Source organism: Ovis aries, chromosome 3 (assembly GCF_016772045.2).
Source record: "Ovis aries strain OAR_USU_Benz2616 breed Rambouillet chromosome 3, ARS-UI_Ramb_v3.0, whole genome shotgun sequence".
Taxonomy (NCBI): domain Eukaryota; kingdom Metazoa; phylum Chordata; class Mammalia; order Artiodactyla; family Bovidae; genus Ovis; species Ovis aries.
This window is the reverse complement of record NC_056056.1, coordinates 81200101-81227388: the sequence shown is the minus strand read 5'-3', so window position 1 is coordinate 81227388 and position 27288 is coordinate 81200101. Positions and strand designations below refer to the sequence as shown.

Sequence of the window (27288 nt, the reverse complement as noted above, 5' to 3'; positions counted from 1 at the left end):
AATAAATAAATTCAAAGTAACATAAACAATTGTTAATTAAAAAAGAAGCTTCTGATTGGCATCACTCGGGTTTGCCCATCCCTGAGCCAATCAGTTTTTCATGGGGACTGCGTACTTGGAATGGCTAGCCCGAAGATCTTATTCAATCCCCACAACAACCTGCTATGGAAAATATCATTATCTCCATTTCACAGTTGAGCAGATTGATGTGGAAACAGATTAAAGTACTTGAAATTGTGTCCTGCCTGCCTGCTAAGTCGCTTCAGTTGTGTCCAGCTCTTTGTGACCCAATGGACTATATAGCCTGCCAGGCTCCTCAGTCCATGGGATTCTTCAGGCAAGAATACTGGAGTCGGTTGCCATGCCCCCTTCAGGGGATCTTCTCGACCCAGGGATTGAACCCGCATCTCTTGTGTTTCCTGCATTGGCCGGAGGGTTCTTTATCACTAGCGCAAAATTGTGGAAAACATTATTACTCACCAGCACTGAGTTCCCTTCTCCTTCCCAGAACGTGAGAGGATGGTGCTTTCCGGTCCTCTTGAAGTTGGATGAGGTCATTTGACTTTCATATGAATAGAATGATACGGGTCCCTTCCTGTGGCAGCACCGAATCACTGGTGCCTGACCCCCAGTTCTCTGCCCCCTCCGTGGCGGGTGGGGAAGGCTGTGTCAGGCTGGAGGCGCACCGCAGGATCTTCACATGGAGAGCAGCTGCACAGAGCCACCCAGACGTGCAGCGAGGCTTTGTGTCCCTGAGCAGAGCTTTGTTGCTTTAAACCACTGCCATTGGGGGTTATTTGTTCTTGTAGCATAACTTAGCCTATCCTGACTGATGTAAATGTCACTCAGCTAATAAGCAGCAGAACTCGAATTTGAAATGTGTCTGGCCCCAAAACCTGTGTTCAAAGCTCATTCCTCTAAATTGTCAACATTCTTCGGGAGGAATCTTAAGCAAAATTTGCAGTTCTCCTAACTATCCTGTATAAACTCTGAATTTAGATCTCCAAGAGATGCAGCTTCCTCCATCAGCTTTCATTCACTTCCTGTGTAACCATATTCCTCTCCATTCTCATCAAATGAAGTTTGGGCAAAAACAGGGGATCTGCCTCCAGAAGCAGCCAGCATGCCTAGCATGCGTCTGTGCCCCTCACTGTGATACCTATCTGGGAACTTGATTCCTGCTGGAGACTCTCTGGGGGAAGATCCAGGTAGGAGCCCAGGGTTATTCCCAGTGTTGTGCCAGGGAGGGAAAAGCCTGGAGATCAGGTTGCTGTGCCATTTGCTGGGAAGGAGTAGAACGGAAGACAGTCACTGGAGTGACAGGGAATCTGACAGTCCCTGAGATGCTAAGAAAACGAGGGAGCTGAAACCTGAATGGGGCAGCCCTGAAGCTCCCCTATCAGTGGTTTAATGTCATGGGTCTGCAGTGCAGGCCTGGAGACGTATATATGTTACACTTCATTTTTTAGACCAATCTTAGACTTATATCAAAATTGAAGATATGGTAAAAAGCGTTCCTACATATCTTATATATACTCTGCATAGTTTCCCTAGTGCTAGCATCATGCATTCATGTGGCACATTGTTAAAATTAATGAACAAGTGTTGATAGATTAAGATTGTTACTAACTGAAGTCCATGCTGTATTCAAGGCCCACTTATGTAAATCTAATGTTCTTTTTCCATCCCAGGAGCCCATCCAGGATACCATATTACATTGCGTCATCATGTCCACTCAGGGACATGGCATTTTCTCTGCCTGTCCTTGCTTCTGAGAACCTTGACAGGAAAACTGGCCAGGGATATCACACTTGTCTGTTAGCTTCTCTCATGGTTAGCTGGAGTTTTGAGTTTTTCTGAGCAAGGAGACTTTAAAAAGTTTTTCCAGGTAACTCTCACTTGCAGGCAAGATTACCCAGATGATTAGTGCACAAGGGACAGGCTCTGGCCTCCCCTGGGCTGGGCATACAGGGAGGCCAATACAGATTTGCAGATTGTCTGTGACAAGACTCAGACCTTCTTCCTACTCTTGGAATCATCAATGAAATTGCACTCAGTTGGACTCGAGCCTATCCATGCACTGTTGTTTCAGGCTGAAGAGTAACCCCTAGGGAAGAGGATGCCCCTACAGCCTCAGGGTGACCAGTCAGGAGACAGAGCAGGAGTCTGGGAGGTGGTGAGCTCTCCTAACAGGGAGTACATTCACGGCCATTGTGTCTGATGTTCAGATACCCTCTAAACACCATGTTAGTTGGCCATCTAAAAGACATTCTCAGTTCTGGCTAACAAGATCTAGGGAAAAATTGCTGGGAGTTGTGGGGAATCATGATAGAAAAGCTTCTGAGAAAGATTTTTCATCCCTGATCAAATAAGGAAAGCACACAAAGAGAGCTCTTTCCGCTTTTACTATCACCCTACATCCAGACATTGGAGGAAGTCTGAAGATGTGATATATGGAGCTGTGGCAGCCATTTTGCAACCGTGAGGAAGACCACTTGGACCTTGATCCAGAGCACTGGCATCTTGAAGTTTCCAAGCCAGCTAGATAACTGCCCACCTCTAGACTTCTTGGTAGGCAGCTCTCTTATGATTGAAGTCCCTGTTGGTCAGTTTCTATTACCTATAGAAAAATCACACAGGGCTATTATAGACATCATCCTTAGGGTAGGAACATGCCTGAGGTGTCCTGATGTGGAAGGACATGCTCTCTCAGGGAGTGGCTGAGCAAAGAGTTGGTGTCATCATCGTGGATCCAAAAGGGGATGGACTTAGGCAAGGGTGGGATTAGGAGAGGATTAGGGAGCCACTGCAAGTTTCTGAGCATGAGGGAAGGGGTAGTTGGGGGAGGCACAGGGGGGGTTGGGGGACTTTGACCCAAAAGCCACATCCAAGCACGCAGGTGAAACAACAAAGGTCAGCTGCCTTCCAGCAGGGCCTTCCTTATGGCCGTCTCTGAAGAGCCTGCAGGAAGGAAGGAAAGGCTGTGGCTGGGATTCAGCATAGACTAAAAGGACCTAAATTTAGATCAGACATCTAGGGAGAGGCTAGGAAGGCCACTTGCAATTCTCTCTCTGTGTACTGCTTTGTCCTAAAGAGCAGCATCCAGCTATGTTCATTTAGATGACCACCCCCACCTCCCACCCCTGCAGGGCTGAGAACTGTCATTTGCGAGTGGGGCCACAGCCGCATGGTGGAGAAAGGCCAGACCCTGGGCTCGTGGGCTCAGGTCTCAGCCATCTCTCTGAGAAAGGAAAAAATGGTGCCTGGGTTGGTAATAGCATTTTCCCATTTCCATGGTATAAATGCTTTGTGGCTGATTTCACCAACATTGAAACAACTTTCTTGCAAGTTTACTGGCATTTAACAGTCAGCTCTTGAAGCCTGTGAATGTCTGCTCTGGCACACCACTGCTTTAGACATTGTCCACCATGGCCCCCTTCCTCCTGTCCCCCTGTCCCTCTTCCACTTAGTTCAGGCCCACAGGCTCCTCCTTCCTTCTGGAGGCAGATCTGTCCCTCTCCCACCCTGACCCTGGTTGTGGGTTTCAGCTCTTGGCCCCACAATGTGTATCCCTGCCATTGCCTCTGATTCTCCACCTCTGCTCTCCCTTAATTCTGACCCCTGATTCCTGCTCCTGGCCTCTCCTGGTGGCTGGCTGGATGGCTTGAGGGACCCATTCCCTCCTGCCTTGGCCTCAGCTGTTCCGCGTCACTGCCAGCCTGCTTGGATCAGCCCTGAGGCCTCGTATGGAACATAACGTTCCACTCCATGACGTGGGGCTGGGGTGTCTGTCTGGATGGTTGCAGATGAAAAGGCCCTGGGATCTCACTCAGAATTTCTTTCATTTTCCAAATGTCACACTATTCCCTCCCGGTGCTCCGTGACCCCCTCAAAGTCTGGATTCCTTCCCATCTTCCTGAGGGCAACCCTCTCCTCTGCCCACATTCACTGACTCCCTCCTTCACTGAGTGAAGGAACATGTCCTATGTTGACCCACAGCCCTTCCAGCTCTCTGGGACCTCTGTCCTTCCCAGCTCTCCCCTTCAGATCTGCCCCCCTGGTGTCTGCATCTGCTGTCCTATGGTCCAAAACCTACTCTTCCGTGCCCCATCCCTGCCCAACCATGGTTACTGAGGTTTATGTCAAACCCCACCACCTCCCAGTCTCACCCCTGAAGTCCCACTGCATTTCCAGCTGAACGTCTCAGCATGCTCGAGTATCACTTCCTCCAGGAAGCCTTCCCTTCTTCTCTGCATCCTGACCAAACCTTGATTTTAACTTTCCTCCCACTGTGAGGTAGTCATTATTTGTTGATCTCTCCCATCAGCAATGGTTTTTGGGGAGGAGGAGCTTTGTCACTCTGCCTTGAAGCCCAAGACAGTGCCTGACACATGATAGGTACTTCACGAACAGGATTTGCTTTGATAATGCCTGGGGTTAACGGTCATTTATCTTTCAGCACTCTAAAGGCACTTCCTGTTGGATTGCCTCCCAACTTCTCCACTAGAGTAGGAGTTTCTTGGGACCAAGAACCTGTCCTCAGGACCCCTCTCAGCATATAGCTTTAGGCGAGTACCGATGGTGGGACACAATAGCTATTTGGAGGAGGGTGGGCAGAATCAGCTGTGTCCCAGGTTTCTTCAAGTGCACCCCACTGTTGACTGAGGCACCTCAAGAGGCAGTTAAATTTAAGATAATTTTTCTACATGCTCACATGCCTTCACCCTAACTACAAAGACCCTCGGAGGAACACAGGCCCATATGTTCTGCATGGAACCTGGGTACTGGACAGCCACTTGGAGCAAAACCAAGAGGACTGGGAGCTAGGCAGGCCAGTTCTCAAACGGCCCACCCCATCCCAGAGAAGCCAGGGGAATCTTTGAGTGTGTCTGAGGGGCTGGGCACCTCTGGTGAGGGCGGGCAAGTCTTCCCCTCCACCCCCCACCCACTGGCCAGCCTGTGTAGCAGGGAACATGGACTCTGACTCCCAGCTGGAACCCCACAAGGAGAAATGTTCTTTTGGTTTTCCTGTTGGAATCCCACGAGCAGGAATGTTCTCGTGGTTTTCCTGTTGGAATCCTCAGGGCAGGAATGTTCTCGTGGGTTTCCTGTTGGGATTCCATGAAAAGCACTTTCATTCGTCCAGCCTCGTGCCCCTGAAATTTCAGGGGCATGGGGTCCTGAGGGATTCCCAAGTCTGGGCCCTTCCAGCCTCTACCTGCAGGCTCTGGGTAGCTAATGAGCGTGGAAACCTCCTGGAGCGGGGACACTTCAGCCGTCGGCAATGCTGCTGCTGCCATTTCTGAGCTAAGCTTTAGTGATTTTTGGTCTGTTGCTATAATGGGGTCACCTAGAAAGTGGCTAGCTTGTCTGGGTTGCGAGCTAGGGTGGAGCGGTACTGAAATGGAGGGGCGCTGCCTGAGTCTGGATTTGAGCTACTTCGTGGCTGTGACTATAGACATACCCGAAATTCTGAGCCTCAGTTTCCTCATCTGGATGGTAATCGAATCCATGACAGAATTGTTGGGGGTGATGATAAATGAGATGACTCTCTCCATCTCCTTTCACACAAGCCACACCCTTGGCAAGGTCCGGTCTCTCTGAGTCGTTGCCGGGGAGAATCTTGCCTTTCCTTTTGCAGTGTCTCATCCACCTCACAACTCCACGCCCAGTGCCCCTTCCTGCTCCCAACACTCTGGCCAGTGGTCAAGGGTCATTTGCAGGTGCCCATGAGCCCTACCCTTGCCCCCCCCCACCTGCATCCACCTCCCCTGAGATGTTTGGCAGGACAAGGGGCCCCATTTGAACCATGGGTGTTTGAGGAAAGAGGCCAAAGACTGAGGCCAGAGCAAAATGTGTCCAGCTGGCGTGGCTCAGCTCCTGGGACAACGGCTCAGTGATTCTCCCACTGGGCGCCTCCCATCCCCACCCTCCTTCTTCAGCCTCCTCCCCTTCCTCTTCATCATCCCGGTCTTTCTCAGGGCACTTGTGTATCCACTTTCTTTTTGAATCCCTACGAAACCCTAGTTAGGCAGATGAGGCATAGAGCACCTTCCTCGTTTAGGGAAGAAATTGAAGCTCAGACGGAATAATAGTTATCAGTAGCTCATGCTTTTATGTTAACTGAAAATATTTTGTAATAGGCAATTCACTCACATGGGTGATGGATCAGAATCTCATGAAGATGTGTACAGTCAAAAGGCCTGCTTCTCCATTCCATCCCCTTTCATTCTCCCAACACAAGGTAACCCCATTGACTAGCTTCTTAGGTATCCTTACAGGATGGTGGTGGTGGTTTATTTGCCAAGTCATCTTCGACTCTTGCAACCCTATGGACTGTAGCCCGCCAGGCTCCTCTGTCCATGGGATTCTCCAGGCAATGATACTGGGCGGGGCAGGGGGTGAGGTGGTCACCATTTCCTTATCCAGGGGATCTTCCTTACCCAGGGATTGAACCTAGGTCTCCTGCATTACAGGCGGATTCTTTATAGTCTGGGCCACTAGGGAAGATTCTTCTAGGATACCCTTCTGTAAATCCAAGCAAATCGGGCATGTGGTCTGATTTCCTCACGCCCTGCCCAGATGGTAGCATCCTACATGCCATGCTTTCCACTCAACATGCATCTTGGCGGTCTCTCCCCATCAGTGCCTAGAAGGTGTCTCTGTTGTGTGCCTTTACCATAACTGACCACCTGCCCTGAGTATTTGCTGCTGACAGGTGCTATGCTGAAGGATCCAGGTGGACTGCTTTATTTAATCCTCACCTCTAACCAAATGCCTGGGGAGCTCTTATCATCCCCCTTTACAGATGAGCAAATTGAGGTATAGAGAGTTAACCTGGTTGGGGGACATGCCAACCAGAAATTCTGGTTCCAGAAATAGCGCTTCCGTCCGCCACGCACCCTCCAGGTTCTGGAAGGACCAGCCTCTTGATTTTGTCTGCCTCCCAGTGAGCGGTTTCAATGCAAACATTGAGCCCTGCTGAAAGCTGCAGTCTTTAGGTTGCCAGCGAACACACACCCAATTGCTCTGATTCCCCACCCACGAAAGGAACGGGTCGGAGTGTTATGTAAGTGCTTAGATATGTGTTATTGTCTCCCCAACATGTAAAGATTATTATTCCCATTTTCTGGAGGAGGAACATGAAGATCTGAGAGGGTGAGTGACTTTTGCAACGGGAACGGGCCAGGATGACAACTCAGGTCTCAGGACTTCCTCCTCATAGCCTGCGCAGTCTGATTCCCCTCCCTCTACTTCCCTTCTGAGATGAGGAAAGTGTTGCTGCTGGGGTCACTCTCTGGGAGGGAGGTGGGGGCTGTGCCTATGTCCCCACATGGCAGCTGGGGAGGCAGAGCAGGCTCTGGGTCAGCTTAGGTGGAGGGGGAGGGTGCTTCTTGAGGGCTGTAATGAGGGATGAAGGTCTGTCCCCTCCCCAGAACTGGGCTTCCTGAAGGATCAGACTCTGTCCCTTCCTAGGACAGAAGGATCAGACTCCCTTCAGTGATGCCAGGGGCTGCTGGGAGCCTTTTCACATGAAATGGTTCAGCCAGGATGACCGACTCTGCTTGGTTTCTTGCTCTTCCCTGATGCGTTGAGGGCCAGGGTAGGCTTCGAGTCGCCTGCTGGCCCATCTGGCTGTTGTTCTGCTCCTCTTGGCGCTGCATGTTCCAAACCACCAAAGGGAAGACATCCCCAGGCTGGGGGTGGGAGGGCTTAGGGTTTGATGGGAGGCTGACCTGCGGTCCCAGCCTGGGCAGCCATGGAACCAGGGACATGTAGCAGGGGAGTCCGGCTCTCCTAGTCTCAGACCCTGCATGGGGTCCACATTAGGGTCAGCACCAGGGGTGCCACAGATGGGTGGTCTTTGGGTACATCCAGCTTTGGAACATATGGTTCCGCACATTCTGCATCACCTTCCTCTGGCCCCCTCTCCCCAGACTCCTCTGCCTCCCCATCCTGCCTCCAGCACTCTCCCAGCCCCGCCCATCTCCTGGGAACACCAGCAACAATAACCACCATTTATGGACCACAGGCCACATGCATTAAGGCTGCCATGTATCAAGCCCTCACTGTGTGCCAAGTCTGTGTGAAGCATTTACACACACACACACACACATACATGCTATGTCAATTAATACTCCAAACGCCGCAGGCAGGAAGGTACTATCTCCTTTTTGTGTGAGAACTGAGAAACAAAGAGAGCCAGAGAACTGTTCAAGGCTGTGCAGCCGGTGCACACAGGAGGAAGCCGAGTGGTGTGGGCTGAGCTGTGTCCCCAGTGCGGGGAAGGAGCAGGGACAGCGGCTCCTCGTGGTGTTCAGGCAGCAGCCGGTGCACACAGGAGGAAGCCGAGTGGTGTGGGCTGAGCTGTGTCCCCGGTGCGGGGAAGGAGCGGGGACAGCGGCTCCTCGTGGTATTCAGGCAGCAGCTGGAGACTTCGTGCTCACCATACCTCAAGGCTATGGGCCATGGACCCGCTGGAGAAAGGAAATGGTCCATAGAGCATGTCCCTCTATTGTGGTCCTTGTGAATAGTCCCGCTTCCATCCAGCATCAGAGATGTTAGCTGGGGCTGGGGATCGACCGAGATGAATCTCCTCACTCTTCCTCAATTTATGTCTTTCCATCTCTGCATCTTTATGCTTCCGCTTCCTCTTTTTCTCCGTCTCATCTCTTTCTTTCTCGCCATCCATCCATCTTTCTCCATCTCTTGGTCCTGGCAGTAGGTAGTGGGGAGGCCTCTGAAGCCTTGGTGGGGTTGTGTCCTCACAGGAAAAAAACTTTTCGAGATCTCAAGAACAGAGAGGCTCTTGTTATTGCCCTTGGATCTTTGCAGCCCAGAGTCCAAGGTCGGCCTCAGCCTGGTAGACCCACCTGGAAGCACTCTCTTGGCCTCCAGACACATCAGCTGCTTGAAGCATCTGTGCATAGATTTGGGGGGCTGGATGGTATTGAGAAGCCATTTCCTCTGTGTGTGACCTGTCACCCTTTTCTATCTCCAGGGTAGGTGGTTGTTTATCCCCCCCATCAATGGGGTCTCCCAGCGAAGAGCTGTGCCACAAATGGAGTACCCCACCACGCTCGGGTCCTGCCTCTCTCTTACTCCCTTGCTCCTTCCTCTTTCACCGGCTCTCCTGTATTTCCAAATCTTTCACTCCACTTCCTTGGGCCTGGATCTGGGGGCCTGTGCCTGCCGCAGACCAGGGCACAGCCACAGGACTGCGCTCCCACATACACCTGAGTCCTTCCTGCAGGGCAGGAAGGCAAGCCAGGGGAGAGATCACCCTTGGAAACTGTTGTCTTTTTGGCTTTTCTCAAACTTGCAAAAATGTGGCTTTGAGCAAGTTAAAAAAGAAATCAATGCCACCTCCCACAAATGATACCATTTCTCAGGCTCGCAGAGCCGACGTGGGTAGACAAATAGGACTTTAAAAATAGCCTTGTGTTTCTCAATCTTACGGCCTCTGGGGGCTGCAGGGAGAGGCCTTGGTCCAGCCTGGTTTTCTGGCCCATTGTCTGCCTGCCCCGGGTTAGGGGTGGGCGTGGGGGCTGTTTGTAGGCACAGTAATTCCTGGGCAGAGGAGGGAGGAGAGGGAATGCTCAGCGAGGATGAGCCAGATAACACACACTTGAATGGAGTAGCTGTTTGGTGTTTATTTTTCCCTTCTCAGGCCAAGTAATAGAGCACACTCCATTTTGAGCTTCAGTTTTCATCAACTTTTTTTTTTTTTCCCCTTCCCCTCTGCTTTTTCTTTTTTTTTTTCAAGTGTGCAGCAGAGACTGAGATACAAGGTCTTATTTCCATCTGGGCTCTGGCCCAATAGCCTCGACCAAAAAGTTACTTAAGTCATATTTCCATCATCTGCAGATGGCTGTGTATTTATTTCTCACCAAAGTAAAATCCCAAATGGACTGCAGATATTTGCACGAGTCACAACTGCTTCCTCCTAGCAGGGTTGGGACGCGGCTTTGATCCTTCTGAGAAAACAGAAATGCTGGCCTCAGCCCAGCAACAATGGCGCCTTTGGGACTTCCCAGAACGACCCGAGAGCTGGGCCTGGAGCGGGTGGGTTGGGTGTCTTGGGGTCCAGGGGTATCATATCCTGGAGATGGGTGTGGGGACTTTGAGAAGCAAAGCTGGATGAGTGAGGGGGATTAGAAATCAAAGCAGGTAGGGTCACCAAACAGGTGACTGGCCTAGAATAACCCTCTGGAGGATGGCGGCCCCTGTGTGAGTTCTGTGAGGGAAGGGCAAACCCTGGAAAATTACTCAGGGAGAAGCAGCCACTCCTGGACACAGAGCCCCTCTGTTCAGCCAGTGTGACCTGGCCCCCATCTCTTTCTCTGCTCCCTCACCCCCAGGGCGCTGAGCCTGGCACGGGGAGGCAGCCCCTGGCCTGAGCCTGGCAGGTTCAGCCCTGGGTCAGGACTGGCAGCCAGGATGCCACTGAGATGGGGCTCTTCTCTGCCACTCAGGGGGCGCCCTTACCTCCAGCAGACCGCCTTTGGGTGCTCCCTGTCCGCCTCCCCAGATGGCACCTCCTGCCCCCAGGAGGAGAGTGTTTGGTGAGGATGGTGGGGGGACTCTGAAAGCTGAGGGATGGGATCTATTTAAAGGCTGAGAAGATGAACATAAGGAACCAGAGAAACAAGGAAAATGGGAAGAGACAGAATGTGGAAGGCTTGCATTCTGAGCTCCTCTTTTCTCTGCCTTTTCCTGTTTCTCATTTTCATTGATGTCCAGAGCATATTTACATCCTTCCTTCTGTTTCTTGGCATTTGTGTCCTTCTCTTTTGGCTTCAGGTTGCTTGCAACAGTGTTTCTGTAAAGTTGCCCCTGATAAAATCTGAGATATGTCCCTGTCGGTGGGCGGGTGAGTCCTGCGTACCTCCTCTTGGGAGTTGAAGGCTTTGCAGAGGAACAGAGATTACCCACGAAGGAGGCAGAAAACTGCTGACGCCTTTGTACTGCTTCCAGAACTTTCTCGGCTTCCTTGGGGCTGTCCTTTTCTCTGCCTTCTTCCCAGCCCCATATAGTTCCTCTGACCTAGCCTGGGCACACTTGGCATCCCCGGCTGCAGGGTCTGCAAGGGGCTCTGTGCCCCAGGGTATGACTCTCTGGGTGGAGGCCCCCTTGGTAAACCCAGCGCCCCGTGAAGGACTCTGGGCCTCTGGTTTGGTTCCTCCCTGGCTGCTGTCCATCCGGGTCAGTCAGCAGGCCCATTCCCCACCTCAGGCCCGCCCTCTCTCCCCCCCACATCTTGGCTCAGTGCTCTGTTTTGCTAAGACTTTCTTTCAACAGAGCACAGAGTTGGCCACCAGTGTCTCTGGTCTGGCCCACCTCGAAGCCTGACCCTGACTCATGGCCCCGGGTCCCGACAGGACCTGGTTCACACCGGTTTAAAAACTCTGGACAGCAAAGTCACAAGCCATCTGCACCCTCGTCTTCCGCTCGAGACGTTATTTATGTGTGCGGCTTTGTACTCGTTGCTAAATGCGGCCTGTGTGAAGGCTGTTAATTAACCCTTTGAGAAATGAGCTTCCCATCAGGGCAGGGACAGGAACCAGGAACATGTTTGTAATCAGGTTGTTAAATGCCAATGATTTATCCTGCTTCAGATTAGCGGCTTATTGAAGCCAGAGGAAGAGGTAGAAGAGATGCCCTCCAAAAGTGGTTTAAATAAAGCCTGTTTTGTGCACACTGATTGTCAGAAGGGCAGGAAATGCTAAATCAGCGGTGCTCCTGGGCCTTGGTGAGGAGACAGGAGGTGTTTTGGAAGGGAGTGGAGGCGGCGGGCCGCCAAAGCCCGCCCCTGTGATCAGAAGGAGGCACAGGCAGTCCTCCAGTGATCAGCCACGTGGTTGCTTCACCCCTTTGGCCATCCGTAAAATGGGACCCTGCCCCCCTCACTGGGCAGTTGTGGAGAGAGTGGAAGAGACAGTCTGAGGTTTTACCCAAATATAAGAGCAGCCATCCAAAGGGTGGTTTTGCTGTGGGGACATACTGTGGGTGGAATGGGTGGTTGCGAAGGAGGGGGTGAGATTTTCCCACTTGGAGAGGGAAGGGTCCGGGGAAGAAGATGTTCAAAAGTTTTCCAGAGGGGCCTCTATTCCCCCACCTGTGAATGAGGGTCATTCTAGAATCTTCAAAGCTTGTTCTGTGAGTATAGTTTCCCCAATGCTGAAAATAGTCCTCCTGAAATGAGAAGCCAACTTTTGGGCTGGGTCCCTCAGAATTGGTTTCCCAACCCAGGATCTGTTGTTCTCTACCCTCCCCAGAAGTGTGGAGGTGGGTGCAGGCTAGGGGTGGGCGGTGGAGGAGGGCAGGGTGGGCTTGCGCCTCAGGGACTGAGGGGGCCATCAAGGCCTGCTGGTATATTTGATGGAGACTCTTTAAATTCTGGGTAAGACATGCCTTAAAAGCACCATTGAGAGCAAGGGCTCAGATGCCTGCACTCAGCCAAGCTCCCTGTCAAAGTCGAATAAGCCCGGAAAACAAGAACATGTATTCACAGCCCTGAGCCTTCCCTGCTTCCCAGGCTTATTTCATTTGAAAATAGTCAGAGCTGGAGAGCGGGGAGGAAGAAGCGAAGTACAGCCTGATTGCTGAGTGACCCTGTGTCTGCTGGGGGTGGGGTGCGGGGGCTTGTATAACCTCTTAGGGCCAAGTCCTTCCTCCCTTTCCCTTCCCTTTCTTTCCTGCCCCCTCCAGTCTCTTCTGAAATCACCACATCACCCTCTGCTGATCCATTTATAGCTTATAAAATGTGTCCAGATTAAGCCAGCTCAATACCTTTCAATGATTTACCCAGACAGCCAAACGCGAGTGAACCCTCCGGTGAACACAACCCAAATATCTGTATTTCAACGTTGACTCCTAAACGAAGTAAAAGTATATGTGTTTTGAGTTTTCAGTTAGTTATCTGTGCTTCAGCAAGCTTCCGGGTGATTCCGAGGCAGGCTAAAGTTTGAGAATATTATTCTAGAGCATGCAAAGGTGCATCCTGAGTCTAGAGGTGAGGCAGGAAGGAGTGATGGCATTTCCCACTTGGAGACGGCTCTGGGAGCCCTTTGCTAGGAAGGACACCTGTTCTGGCCGCCACCTTCCTTGGGCCTCTGGTCTCTCAGTCGGGGTGACGAGCTGAAGCTGCCTTCAGATAGTTTCTATACCCCTTGGAGATTGATTCCTGACTCCCCTCTATGGCGTGTCCATCTTCTCATTCTTGAGGTCTAGAGGTGACTGAGAGCATTTCTCAAATGTGTCCCACTCACGGCCCTTTGCCCACCCACCCCCGGGGTCAGCAAAGCTCCCAGCATCCCCTGCGCCTTGATTTTCCCCCACCGGCAGATGTGTCTCACTGTGTTGATGAAAATGTCCTGTGTCTGAGCTGTCCAAGATGGCAGCTGCAAGCCACACATCACTGTTGAGTGCTTGAAATGTGGCTGGGGTGGCTGAGGAAATGAAATTTAAATTGGCTTTCATGTAAGTTAATTTAAATTCGAATAGCCACATGCAGCTCGTGGTGGCTACTGTTGTGGACAGTGACATTCTAGACTCTCTCTCAATGCCTTCGTCTCTAATTTCTGCCTTCCCCTTACCCTTGGCAAGTGCTCCATTCCTACCAAATCCCATCCCACTGCATGGAGGGGAAACTGTGGCCTGAAAGAGGGGGCCCTCTAGGATACACAGGAAGCCAGGGGGAACTGGGAGCCATCCCCTACCCCTACTCTGCCTTCAAGGCCAGGCCTCAGGCCAGCAGCCCCATCAGACCTTGGCCTCTAGCCGAGGTGTGGGAAGTTGAGTGTGATGAAACCCAAGCCCCCTTGGCAGGCGCCCAGCTGTGGTTTCACACTTGAGCTGTGGAGTTGGGAGGAGGCGGCTGGAGAGGACCGTCAGAGGATGGGAATTCGGGTGGCCTGGCCAGCAGGCCCTATGAGCAGGAGCTGTCCCCAAGGGGGTTTCCAGACCGAGCAGGCTGCCAGATTGCGTGGGTGCCTCCTGGTGGCTGAGGGCTCAGTATGAGCCAGGCCTTCCCGTTGCCCCTCTGTGGGGAGTGACAGAGAAGGGACGGAGAAAGTGCTGAATGAGTATATGTGACTGCATGTGATGACTGTGCGTGTGTGTGTGTGTGTGCCTGTGTGTGTGTGTGTGTGTGTGTGCATGCCTAGAGAGGGATGGCACCAGCTTCTCTAGGGAGGAAATCAGCCAGCTCACCCTACCTTCACCGCCACCATCCCCTGCTACATAATTTGCAGGGCCCAGTGTAAAATAAAAACGCAAGGTCCGTTGTTTTATTGAAGATTGCAAGAAGGTGACATCAGAACATTAAACCAAGTACAGGGCTTTCTGAGCATGGAGTCCTGAGTGACTGACAGCTTGCCAATCATGAAGCTAGCCCTGCTTCCAATGCTGGAGACAGACATGGGAAGGTCTCAGAACAGAGGACCTATGTTCTGGGCCAGCCTGAGGGCAGAAGCTGGCCCATTTCTCTGCACTCAGCCCCTCGGGGCTCCTGGAGGAAGACAGAGGTTTTGAGTCTATCCCAAGTCTTCTCTTAGATGGGCTGATGCCTTCACACTGGGGAGGAGAAGGCTTCAGAGACAGCATTGCTGCACCTGCCCCCACCCCTGCCCCAGCCTCAAGGGGGCGCCATGGAGGCAAGATGCTGTCAAAAGCAATGCATGTTGACGGGGTACTTACTTCACACCTGGAGCCTTGCTAAGTATCTTGCCAGTGTTACTGCATTTGACCTTCCTGACATGCCAGGAGACAGGTACTCTTATTTGCCCCTTTTGCAGAAGGAGGGGCTTCCTGCAGGGAAGGGAAATGTTCTGTATCTTGATTGTGTGGTTTGTGACATGCACGCATATGTTCATCAAGAGTCATCAAGCTCAAGTGAGTCACACACAATCTGTGTGTTTATTGTGTATAAATTATCCCTCAATAAAGCTGATTTATTTAAAAAAACGTATTTTGAAAATTGAGACTTTGAAGACTTGCCCAAGGTCACATTCCTAGTGAGTGACTGAACTAGGTTTTTTAACCTAGGTGCTCAAGAGTAGTGCCAAGCTGGTGCAAAGATCACAGACCCTGGGGTCAGAGAGATGAGGTTCCAGACCAAACAATTTGTTTTTGAGCAAGTTACTGAGCCTCTCCGTTCCTCAGGGTCCTCATCTACAAAATGGCCTCCAAGGTGGTGGTTTAGTTCAGGGGCCTGTGGGCGAGATGAAAGTCACTTGGTCGTGTCTAACTGTGTGACCTCAGGGACTGTAGCCCACCAGGCTCCTCTGTCCATGGAATTTTCCAGGCAAAAACACTGGAGTGGGTAGCCATTCCCTTCTCCAGGGGATCTTCCCAACCCAGGGATTGAACCCGGGTCTTCTGCATTGCAGGCAGATTCTTTACTGTCTGAGCCACCAGGGAAGCCCATGGGTGGGGTGAGGACCCCACAATGTCCCCCGAAGCTGCACAAGGTGCTCTTGTCCTGCTGCTCGTGACTAGGCACGGGGAGCAGAGCCAAGAGTCTCCATCTATCACCCTTCTCTGCCTCCACCAGCCCTCTGTGGCTTCCAGCTCAGGCTCTGCCCCCTGACCAGGAAGCAGGGGATATGGTGGGGCATGGCCCGTGCAGGGTGAGGGTGGCAAGGTGACACCAGAGGCCTGGAGGGGAGGTGCTGTGGGAGGTGGGACCTCCCTTTGTGGAGTCCCTGACAACCTCCCACAGAGGGAACCGACTTGGGATTCAGAATGTGAAGGGTGGGAGGTGTCTGGAGGGCACTTTCTAAGGTCCTGGTCTTTGTTGGAAGGAGGATGGACTTTGATGTAGATTTTATTAGAAAAAAAAAATCAAGTTAAGAACATCTAAAAAGTCAAGGATCTCCACTGCATGACTAGAAATAGACTATGTTACTTCCAGCCTCTGGCCTCATTCCATTCATATCCCCTGCACTCTGCTATGTTGGACTATATTTATTTACTTCTAAGTTCCTTGACAAGAAGCTTAAGTTGTATTCATCACTTTGGTCTACCGACCCCTGCCCACCCAGGGCCTGACACATCCTAGGTGCTTAATAAATGCTGGTAGACCAAGAACTGAGAGCTGGGATTAGCCTGCCAGACGAGGACTTAGGCCCAAACCCCATCAAACTGCCCAGGGGAGGGCCCAGTCAGGTAGGGAAGTGGCTCTGGGTCCTCAGCAGTTTCCTGACATGTGCCAGCTCCACTGGTTCTGTCTGCAGGCCAATCTATTTTCAGTTTGGTTTTGGGGAAAATTCCATTGTTTTCATCCTAAAGAATCACCCTGGTCCCCAAGTCCTCATAAGATGTCCATCAGTAGAGTAACACGTGTGTTACTCATGAGAAAGATGAGAAAACTGAGGCTCGGAGAGGCTGGGGACTCCCCCAAGGACACACTGCGAAGTCTTGACAGAACCACCCCAAGCACTCTGGCCTGCCCCCGCACCTCCCGCCAGCTCCATGACACACCCACTACCTCTAATGTTCTCTCAGCCTCTACCCCTCTCCCCAGTAATGGAACCCAGCTGGGTGGGGCTGGCCGCTGAGAGGCTCCAGCCTGGGCTTGGGCCAGCGACTCATGGAAATTGGGCCATTTTCCTGGGGCGGAAATGAGAAGCAGATGTGGGTCGGGAGCTGGGGTGCAGGCTCATGCCGTGTTGGAGGCTCAGGTTACACGAAGGAACACGTGACTGTGGCTACAAAAACAGCCGGAAACCCCCAAGGCCCACGTTGTCGGGGGTCCATCCCAGGCCTGGGGGGTGGGGCGCCAAGTCTTACCCCCACCCCTTACCTCCTCGGGACCCCTGAGATAGAAGGAGGAGCGTGAGACTGGAGGGGCGGAGGGTGGGGAGGGGGGCCTCTGCTGCTGGACCTTCTTGCTCTCACTCTGTGTAGGACGCGCAGTGTCTGCTCCTCAGCGCAGGGCTGAGCCCTGCACCAAGTCCGGTCCTCAGGAGGACATCCAGGAAGGTCAAGGCACCCTGTACACAGGCCACAGCGGCCTCCACCCCGCTGCCCTAGTTTGAGCCACGGCCCAGGCCCCGGAAGCCTTTTACAGCCCGAAACACCTGGTGTTTGACCGCTTTGCTCCAATCCTCTGGCTTAAGGGATTGTCTCTGGTTGCAATGTATCACATTTCTAGGAAAGGACCAGTCTTAGACAGTATTCAGACAGCCGTACCTGGGTGGTGGTAAACTTATCAACTCCTTCTAAACAAACAGCCAGTGAGGCCTGGGCCTGAGGGGAAAGGGCTGAGGCAGGACCCTCTGGGAAGATGCGGGAGATCAGGGCACAGGAGGAGCCCAGGAAAAACTGGGCATTTGTGTGGAGGGCTCAGGTCCCTACTCTTCTCCCTCAGCCAAAAGGGCAGGGCCTAGTTTTATTCATCCCTCCATACAGATACCCATTCGTTCAGTAAACGGTTCTTGTGCAACCACTGTAGCCAGGGCAGCGGGCTAAGCTCTGAGGGCCCAGAGGTGACTGAGCATGGATTCCATCTCCAGGGCCTCACTGACTGCTGAGGAAGCCCACCAATAAATAGCTTTGATTAATTGATTCATGCCTTCATTACTGAGTGTATACCATGTGTCAGCAATATTTTAGGCTCATTGGATCTATGAGTAAACAAACCAGATAGTTTTGGAAGGGGAGATAGGCTATAAAATTAAAAAAAAAAATAGGTTAACTAATATGTTTAGAAGGTAAAAAGTGCTATCACTGTTGTTCACTCGCTAAGTCATGTCTGACTCTTGTGACCCCATGGACTACAGCACTCCAGGCTTCCCTGTCCTTCACTATCTCCCAGAATTCACTCAAACTCATGTCCATTGAGTTGACGATGCCATTCAACCATCTTGTCCTCTGTCGTCCCCTTCTCTTCCTGCTTTCAATCTTTCCCAACCTCAGGGTCTGTTTCAAAGGGTTGGCTCTTTGCATCAGGTGGCCAAAGTATTGGAGCTTCAGCTGCAGCATCAGTCCTTCCAATGAGTATTCAGGGTTGATTTCCTTTAGGATTGACTGGTTTGATCTCCTTGAAGTCCAAGGGACCCTCAAGAGTCTTCTCTAGCACCACAATTCGAAAGCATCAGTTCTTCGACTTGCTGTAAAAAAGGAAAATGGAGCAGATAAGGGGGGATTGGGAGCCAGAGGCTGGTTGCAGTGTTCACAGGCCTGGGAGGGTGGGCTTCCCTGAGAAGGTGAGACTGAACAAAGACTTGAAGCTGATAGGAGAGATGACAGTGGGTTTCTGGGGGATGTGCAAAGGCCCAGGGGCAGGAGAGGGCCTCAAGTGTTCGGGAGCAACAAGAAAGCCAGTGTTTCTGGGGCGGGGAGGGAAAGGGGAGCAGGGATGGAGGTCCAAAGGTTAAGGAGGACCAGGCCAGGAGATGTCAGAGGCCACTGTAGGGTTTTAGCTTTTATGGTGAGTGAGATGGGAGGCACTGGAGAGTTTTGAACCGGGAGATGTTTATTGACTGGTTTTTCCAAAGGACCACTTGGACTGTTGTTTCCACAGTAGCCTGGAAGAGGCGAGAGCAAGGGCAGGGGCTGGGTCAGGAGACACTTGTAACAGTCCAGGTGGGAGGCGGGGGTGCTCTGGCCAGGCTGCATGGTGGAGGATGGGAGAGGCACCCAAGGGGAAACGTGAATAACGTTCTGTGGTAACAGGAGAAGGGCGTGATTAACTCTGACTCAGGATGCCTTCCCAGGGGATGTGACTCAAGCAGGATCTTGAAAAATGAGCAGTTCAGCAGGCACTCAAGGGAGTGAGCATTCCAACCACACGTGTGACAGGGAAGTCAAGAGCGAGCCAGGCCTGTCTGGGTACCCGAGAAGCTGCTCATAAACATCAGAGCAGAAGGGTCAGGGTAGGCTGGATCAGGGCGCAGCGTCCTGTGATCACCGCGAAGTTCGCGAAGGAGTTTAAGCTTGAGGGCTTAAGACCCAACTTGCCCTAAGAATAGTCCTGCAGTCACCATGAAGGGCTGGGAGGGCGGTGGAGAGAGGAGACCCAGATGGGAAGTGGAACTTGAGGGCTGACTCAGTGCAGTGGGAGAGGGAGGGAGAGAGGGGAGCTGTTTAGGGAGCAGAGAGGACCAGATGCGTGTGGGTTTGGGGAAAGAGGAGCAGGTAGCTTAAGGAAGAGGACGAGTCAGTTTGGGACAGGGTGAGTTGGAAGAGCCGCTGGGAGATCAGAGAGGGGGGTCTCGGAGCAGCTGACGGAGGGGTCTGGAGCCCAGCAGAGGGGACTGTGTCCAGAAGCCTTGAGGGGCAGGAGGCATTTAAGCCATAGAAATCCACCAGCTAGAGGGGCACCTCCAAGTTTTTATCCTTAGGAATATCTATAGAAGAGGTATCGTTCCCTCCTCTTTGCCTCCCTCCCAAGGCCTTTGAGAGATGGGGAGAGAAAAAACAATCTTGAGAGGGAAGACAAAGGATCAGGATGGTGTGGGGCTCCTGGGGTAACACTGAGAAGTCCCTGAACTGGTCCCACTCACCCCAGGGTGTCTGCCGTGAGGGCCTGAGTAGGTGGAGATCTTGATATTGGTGTCTATGGATCTCTGCATGCAGGTATGTAAAGTGATGTGTTTTCATTTTCCCATGATTCCTGTTTCCCTGTAGCCCTCCCTGATGAAGCTTATTGCCCAGTGGAGGGGGCTTCGAAACAAGGCTTCAAGCAAGGTTGAAGCAGACAGGCTGCAGAGAAGCTGCTGCTAATGGCAATGGGACCAGGAAAGGGGGAAGAAGGCAGCACCATCCTTCAACCTCAGAGGCTTGTGTGGGAGAAACCCCAGTTAGGTGTGAGGGAAAATCCTGCTGCAAGGGGTGGGTAGAGCTTGACTCAGGTTGCAGCAGGGGAGGAAACTTTAGTGACAGTCCCCTGTGCAAAGCAGCTATTCTAGATGCTGCCAAAGCAATAGTATGCCACCCAGGAGGTGGTTTGAAATGGCTGGGGGAAAGTCGTCTGGGAGACAGCTTCATGGCACACTGCTTGTTCTGGAGTGAGTGGGAAGAATGCGGCCAGGTGGTCCTAGTGCCTGGGGACCACAGAGGCAAGATCTGTACCACCAGCCCGGAGCAGGGACCACATGCTTCAGCATCACTGCTCTCCAGCCTCACCCCTACCAGTGAGCCCCAGGGACCAGGAGGCTCCAGTCCTGTCCCACCTGTGTGTGTGTATACAAATGCAGAGGACTCCACTTAGAACTTCAACTCCGTCTTCCCACCACCATGAGGTCCATAAACATCTCCCTGCACCAGGAAATTATCTTGGCTAGGAGAACGGGAAGGGATGAGAATATCTTGGAAAACTCAGCAATTTTATACAAAAGAGAACGAGCTAAATGTATGGAAATGGAGATATGTCTAAGGAGCAATTTAAAGGGTTTTGGGGTGTTTTTTTTGCTGCTTCTTTTCTTTTTTCCCTTGCTTGTCAATAGTAGGAATGATCAGAGCAAGATGAAAGGAGTATGAGAAAAATGAAGAAGGATTCGGGTTTGACCCACCTGGGAAGGTAAGTGTGACTCAGCTCTCCAATAATCATGTCTGTACACGTTTGGGGCAGCTGTATACTTTCAATTCTAGTCATCAGCCCTTTCCTTGAAGCTCACTGTGTGTTTTCTTCTGGCCAGCCAGGAGCTGAGAATCATAAAACTGTCAAATCTGTATTATCTATCACTTTATAATAAATTAGTCCAAAATTTAGCTGAAATTCATGCTTCCTGGGGATTAGAAATTTGGAAGCAGTTTAGCAGGGGGTTTCTGGCTCAGGATCTCTCATGAAGTTACAGTCAGGATGTTGGCCTAGGCTGTGGTCATCTGAAGGCTTGACTGGGGCTGGAGGATGTGATTCTAAGATCCACCTGACAAGCTGGTGCTGGCTGTTAGCAGAGGCTCTCAGTTCCTCACCTCATGGATCCCCTTCTAGGGCTGCTTGGATGTCCTCATGACATGATGGTGGTTTCCTCCAGAGTAAGTCATCTGAAAGAACAATGTCTTTTTATGACAAACTTGCCTTAAGTCTTGCTTTCCCATGTGGCCCTTGCTCTCAAAAATGGTATGGCATTGCAGAATAGATGAAATTTCCCTTTCGCAAAACATGATGTCTGAGGTCCAAGTGAAGTGATGTGGGCTTTCTGAGGATCAAGGGACCTGCCCAGTCAGGCAGCAGGAGGGTTCCTGGGAACGGGCAGAAAAGCCCTGCCTCCTTGCCCTGATCCCAGTAACTCTTCCTTGTGGAAGGAGGCCTGGTACCTGTGGACTGGTCAGAAGGAGGAAACTGCAGAGGCCTGGCTGAGTGAGGGGGCTGATTCTTGCTTATCAGAGAACCAAGAGTGTGTGGAGAAGGGCACTCTGAGATTAGAGAGAGGCTGCCAGGGGGTTTCTGGAGGTGAGGTAGGGTAGGGACCCTGAAGGGCTCAGAAGTGACACAAGGAAGGGGGTTGTCAAGTGAGGGACAGGGCTCAGCGGGTAGGGGAGGGCAGAGAACCCAGAGTCGCATGGTCCTCTGGTGATCAGCACGCCGTTTTTCTGGCTGTCGCCCCGGCCCCAGATGCCCTCATTCATTCATCTGTCCCTTCATTCCTGCATATCTACTTGCCACAAAGACCAGGTCCCTGTCCTAGTTGAGGTTGAGGGTTGTTTGTATAATATATGAGGAGCTCACCTTCTTAGGGAGGGTTGGGGAACTGTCAGGAAAGGCTTCTCACAGGAGGTGAGGTCTGAGCTGCTTCATGGAGGGGAGGAGTAAGCCAAGCAAAGGGAAGGTGTTCTAGGCTAGGGAAGCGCTCGCAGGCCCAGGTGCGGCAGACCACAGGCGCCCCTGGCATAGCCACGGCAGGGCGAAAGGAAGGGTGTTGAGAGATGAAGCTGGAGGGGCCAGAGGGCGTGTGGCCCTGCCTGCCTGATGGGGCGGTTTGGATTTCTTCCAGAAGACAACAGGGGGATTATGAAGGAATTTAAGCAGAGGCATGAAGGGATCCTGGCGTGCTGCAGTCCATGGGGTCGTAGAGAGTAGGACGCGACTGAGCGACTGAACAACGTGAAGGGATCACTTGGAAGTTTGGAAGGACTGTCCTGGCAGGAAGCACGAGGATCTAGAGAGGGAGAGTCCATGAAGATTCGGCGCTAACCCAGGCTATGGGTGCGGGAGAAGAAGCAGGGGGAGGGAAGGAGAGAAGGAGCCCAAGAGGCCTTTAGAAGGCTGAAGAGCCCTGCCTACAGACTGGGCGACAGCCGGGACCACAGACCGAGCTATCTCAGCTCGTCTTGGTGAAGTAGGGCACGAAGGCCAGCGAAGATCTCCAGTCTTGGGCCCAGCCCCGACACTGACCCAGCCAACCCCCGCCCCCAGCTTGCTGGCCTCCTCCCAGGTGGCGGTGGGGGGTGTAGGGGGTGGTCATGCTCAGTTTGATCCAACCCAGACTTTAGCTGAAAGGTGGTGAGGAACTGTGAGTTGTGAAAAGCTGGGGTGGGGAGGCCACTTGGGAGCTGTAACCATAGGACAGTCAGAGGAAAGGAGACACTGTCCTGTGGTCAGAGAGTGAGGAGAGGTCCAGCCAAAGGGGAGAGGTGTGGCAGGGCTCCAGCCCTATCTTTGGGGACCTGGAAAGCAAGGTGAAAGAATCTGGCCACCTGAGAGGTGTCTGGGGGTCATGGGAGATGACCCCACACTGAAGACTATTTCCCGGAGCCCAGAACAGAGGCTGCGATCCCTGAGATTCACGAGACGGGAGTCGCATGCTTAGTCGCCTAGTCGTGTCCGACTCTTTGCGACCCTATGGACTGCAGCCTGCCAGGCTCCTTTGTCCATGGAATTCTCCAGGCAAGAACCCTCGAGTGGGTTGCCATTTCTTCCTCCAGGAAATCTTCCCCACCCAGGGATCAAACTCGCATCTCCTGTGGCCTCTGCACTGGCAGATGGATTCCTTACCTCTGAGCCACCTGGAAAGCCTGAGAGAGGAGTTACCCTCACCCCAAATTCTCAAAACTCCTTAATGGAGCAAGCTGTGCTGCTCACTCCTCACAGCAGATGGCGCCATCGTGCTGGAATTGGTGACTGAGGGGCCCAAGGAGTGGCCGCAATCCCTGCTTGAGAGTGGGAGGGGCCAGGAGCCGCTCTGGGGGCTGCTGGAGGGGGTAGGGGGCGCACCCCAGTCCTGTCTCCCTCCCAGAGGGCCTGCTGCTCTCCTTGTGTCTACCCGCTCCACTCACTCCTCCCCACTCTCTGGGTTTCATCCCCAGCCTCTCTCTGCCCCTCCTCTGTCCCTCTCCCCTCCATTTCTGCCTTCAACTAGGGTCACTGTCTGTGAGCTGGTTCACTTGGGGGCATCATCACAGGACACGGAAACTCTAGGTCCAGCCAGGGGAGAGACATCTGCCAATGGGAATGTCACCATGAGGGTCTTTCCTGAGTGGCTGCCCCTAGGGCTGGTCACGTCCTCTGTCCTCAGGAGGTGCTCACTACCCCCAACTAAGGAAGAGGTTACCAGGAGGCTCCCAGGAGCGTTCAACATCGGCAGGAGAGGCAGGGTAGAGAAAGCATTTGCTCTGAATGAATGAAGGACAAAATACATTACGCCAGCTTTCAGTATGGTGACCCTCCCGCTGCTGACCCACCCTGTACCTCCTACTCTCTAGGTCTTTAGCCAAGAAGGGAAACCTGAAGAACCCCTCCTTCTCTCCCCACTTCTTCCTTCCCTGGGGTGGGGCAGCTCATTCGTGGCAGAGTGGATATCAGTTGGTACTGGAGATGCATGGAGTTGGGTTGGGGGGTGCGGGGGGGCGCCTGGAGGGCAATGGGACCCAGGAGCAAGGATGACCGTGGCAGAAAGACCAAAGGGAGTCAGCTGGAGGGGTTCTGGGCTGGCAAGGCTGACTCTGGGGCCTGCTGTGCATCTGGAATCTTCTGGCAGATATAAAAGTTGTCTCCCGAGTGGTTGTTCTGCAAGACAGTAACTTGTTGCTTGATGTGTGGCTGAGGGAGGCATTGCTGATAAAGCTGCTAATGTGCTCGTTTCCTGTGGTGGGGAAAGGGGAGTCTTGGCTCCTAGCCCCTAAGGACCTTATGGTGCAGCTGGAGAGGGGCCCCAGGCCCAGTGAGATGAGAGCTTCAGTGTGAGGGAGCCAGGGCAATGGCATTAGGGTGAGAAAGGAGGACTTCTTGGGGGAGGAAGAGATTCAGAGGGAGAAAGAAAAAGGGTTTCCTAGATTATGGAAGAGTGCCAGCAAAGGCATTGGGAAGGAGCAGAAGTTTGGGGGAGTGGGGAGAGATGGGGGACACTTCTGACACATAGAAGACACTTGGCACATTTCCAAATGAAGGAAGATGGGGGGATGAAGGGGGAGAGGAGGGGGCAGAGAGCTGTTCTCAGAGGCAGGTCACCACCCCTCCATCAGCCCCGTGGCACACGCTGCAGGAAGCAGCCTACCTGGGGAGCCCCGAGGCAGGCCCTTGCTTCCCCAACCCCCATCCTAGGCTTGCTCACAAATATGAAGCTGAGGCTTAAAAACAGGCTTGTGGCCAAACCCCACCCCCTCCTCCTCTTCTTCCAGGGCCTATCTCCACCCAATCCCTTGCAGAGTGGCAGCCACTCCAGCACCCTGCTGGAGGCAGGGGTGTTGCCACCGTGGGGTGACTAGCCAGCCAGCAACCCCCCACCAAGATGGCAGCTCAGGGAGACAGCAGGGCCTTTGTCTGGTCCTGACCCTGCCGAGGGGCCCACCAGCCTGAGTTTGCTCAGTGTTAATAATTGACCAGGTGCCCAGGGACAGGGCCCCTCTGGCCACCTGGATGAAGGGCACTTGGGGCTGGGGCCTTGGCCTCCCACAGCATCAGGTGAGATTCACCTGGGGCCAGGGAGGAGAGAATCCTGGCCTTGGGTGAGGATCAAAGAAGCCTGATGCCTCCCGCACTGCTTCCGGAGCCCAGAATGAAGTGAGGGGCAGAAAGGGCCCAGCCCAGGCTGGAAGGACCAAGAGAGGCAGGAGGAGCACCTTTCAGAAAGGGGATGGAGGCTGGAGAGAAGACCCCGGGATGTAGGTGTGAGGTTCCCTGAGGAGGACAGAGCCACAGTCTTAGAGCCGGCAGCCCCCTCCCAAACATCGTGTGCCCACAGGCCCCTTCCTCAGGCCCTCTGAGGAAAAGTGCCAGCCAGAGAGAGTGTTTGTGTTGACTCCTTCTGGACCAGAGGGAAGAGGGTTACAGACCCACAGCCCTGGTCAGACCATGCGTGGTCTCTGGTCCTGGGTGAGTCCGCCACTGTCCACCCCACAGCCACGTCAGGGGGCCTCCGCCGAGAGCAAGGAAGAGGGTCCGTGGTGATGGTTGCTTCAAGCTACAGGAGGGAGGGGACAGGAGAGGAAAGAGAGAACAAGGTGGGGAAGTGATGGTGTTCACAGCAGCACCAGCTCCAAGGGCTTCTTGGAAGGGACCTCGGTCAGTCACCCTAAGGAACCCTGTGAGCTGGGTGCTGTGACTCCCGCCATGGGACAGCTGAGGGAACCGGGCCTCAAGGCAATCCCCTGTCCACGTTGCAGAGTTGGGAAACAGCAGATCCAACCCATGACCTGGATCGCTCTCTTATCTGCTGGGGTCAGGATGGGGGAGGGGGACAGGCAGGGGAACAGGCCTCCTGAGCAGCAGAGTGGAGAATAATTGGGGGGGGGGTGCAAAGGCAGGGAGGACTCTGAGGTGGAAGGGGGTGGGATCCAGCTTCTTTAGCTGCTGCAGCCCTAATACCCAATATTCTCCTTAGGGAAGGAGACCAGGTGGGCTGGCCCCTGGGTGTCAGGCAAGTGTGTTTCAGGCCTCGAGAAGGAGGGGTGACAAGTCTCACACCCTCCTCAACCCCACCTCCTCTTCCCCTTTGGCTTCCCCTGTGAGAAGTCAATATTGATGTTTTACAACCCAAGATAAACACGTTTTTTTCCCTCCTATACAGAGGTTATCTGGTCTGGAGGGTTAATCAGTGACCACTGGGGGTAGGGGGAGCCTCTGAGAAGAAAGCAGCTATTCAGTTCAGCCCCCACCCCCACCCCTCTGCTGCCCTCCTCCTCCCACCTGTTGCCCCCACTCCCCTGCCCAGTGGGGACTGACCTGGCCCTGCCAGTGGGCAGGGCTGGGGCATCAGGGAGCCTGACTGGAGTCTGAATGGGTGTGCTTAGGGGACTGTTGCGTGGGGTGGGGTGCCTCCTGAGACGGCATCTCAGGCAGTCTGCCCTGCGCACAGAGGCTTTCCTCACCCCGACCATCCCATTCTGGTGGCAGGACAGGAAGGCCTGCACGAGGCTGCCGTAGCTCCAGCCTGGCGAGGCATCTGCGAGAAAGAGTGAGCACTGTCCCCTGGGAGCCGTACATGGCGGAGAGGTGACTCGCGTCACAGAGCACACGAGGTGACCAGAGATGGTGATGCCGGCTGCTTCCCAGGCTGGGGCATTGGAGCCCAGTGTGTGGGCCGGCCCCGCCTCCCACCTGCTGTGTGGCCTTGGACTGAGGCTTAACACCTCTGGACCTCAAGAGTCTCACCTCTCCTCACAGAGGGGTTTCGAGGGTTGAATGAGATCTTGTATGTAGAGTGCGGAGGAAATAAAATGACTTAAGTTCCAATGGACTGTGGCCTCCTCTGTCTTCTACTAAAGAAAGCCATGATTCACCTCTGGGTTGATGGCCCTTTTACTTGGAGAAATAGTGATGGACCTTTATTTAGAAAGGAGTACCAGTGAGCACAGCGTGGAGGGGGTGTGGCTGAGCTGAACCAAGGGGGGACATTTTGACGCTCTCAGGGCTGTTCCTGGGAGCACTCAAGGAACCCCGAAACAAGGGAGAACAGAGAGATGTTGGATATTGAGAGAAGGCTTGAAAAATATGTTGTGGGGCAGTGGGGACCAACAGAGGAATCCTGCCAAGGGGAAGTTCTCTGGGGCAGGGAAAGATCAACTCGTCCTGAAAGAGTGGTATGTGACCTTGAATTTGAAGTGCTTTCCACATGATGCTAAAATCACTGTCCATTATTCCTAAATATGTTTAAACATCTGCTACACCCTTGAGCCTTGGGTTCCTGGTAGGTTGGGAAGGAGGAGGGAGGAGACTGGCACCAGCTTAGAAAGAGGCGGTTCTGAATAGGGACTCCTGGCACAGGGCTAAGGACCTCGATGAGGAGCAATGCCCTTGGAGGGGCACGCTGCAGTGGGAGAAACAAACCACCCACCTCAGGAAGCCCTGTGGGCACGGGAAGTGACTCCACAGGACTGGAGAATGCGAAGACCTGCAGCTTA

The 27288-nt window shown here is 53.1% G+C and overlaps 1 long non-coding RNA gene across 1 annotated transcript; it reads left to right on the top strand.

Moving 5' to 3' along the window:
- Positions 1 to 9465: 9465 nt before the first annotated feature.
- LOC114113941 (uncharacterized) lies at positions 9466 to 26620 on the top strand. The gene is made up of 3 exons (XR_003588726.3): positions 9466 to 19584; positions 20454 to 20527; positions 26282 to 26620. It is a non-coding gene; the product is annotated as an uncharacterized LOC114113941 (long non-coding RNA).
- Positions 26621 to 27288: the final 668 nt, after the last annotated feature.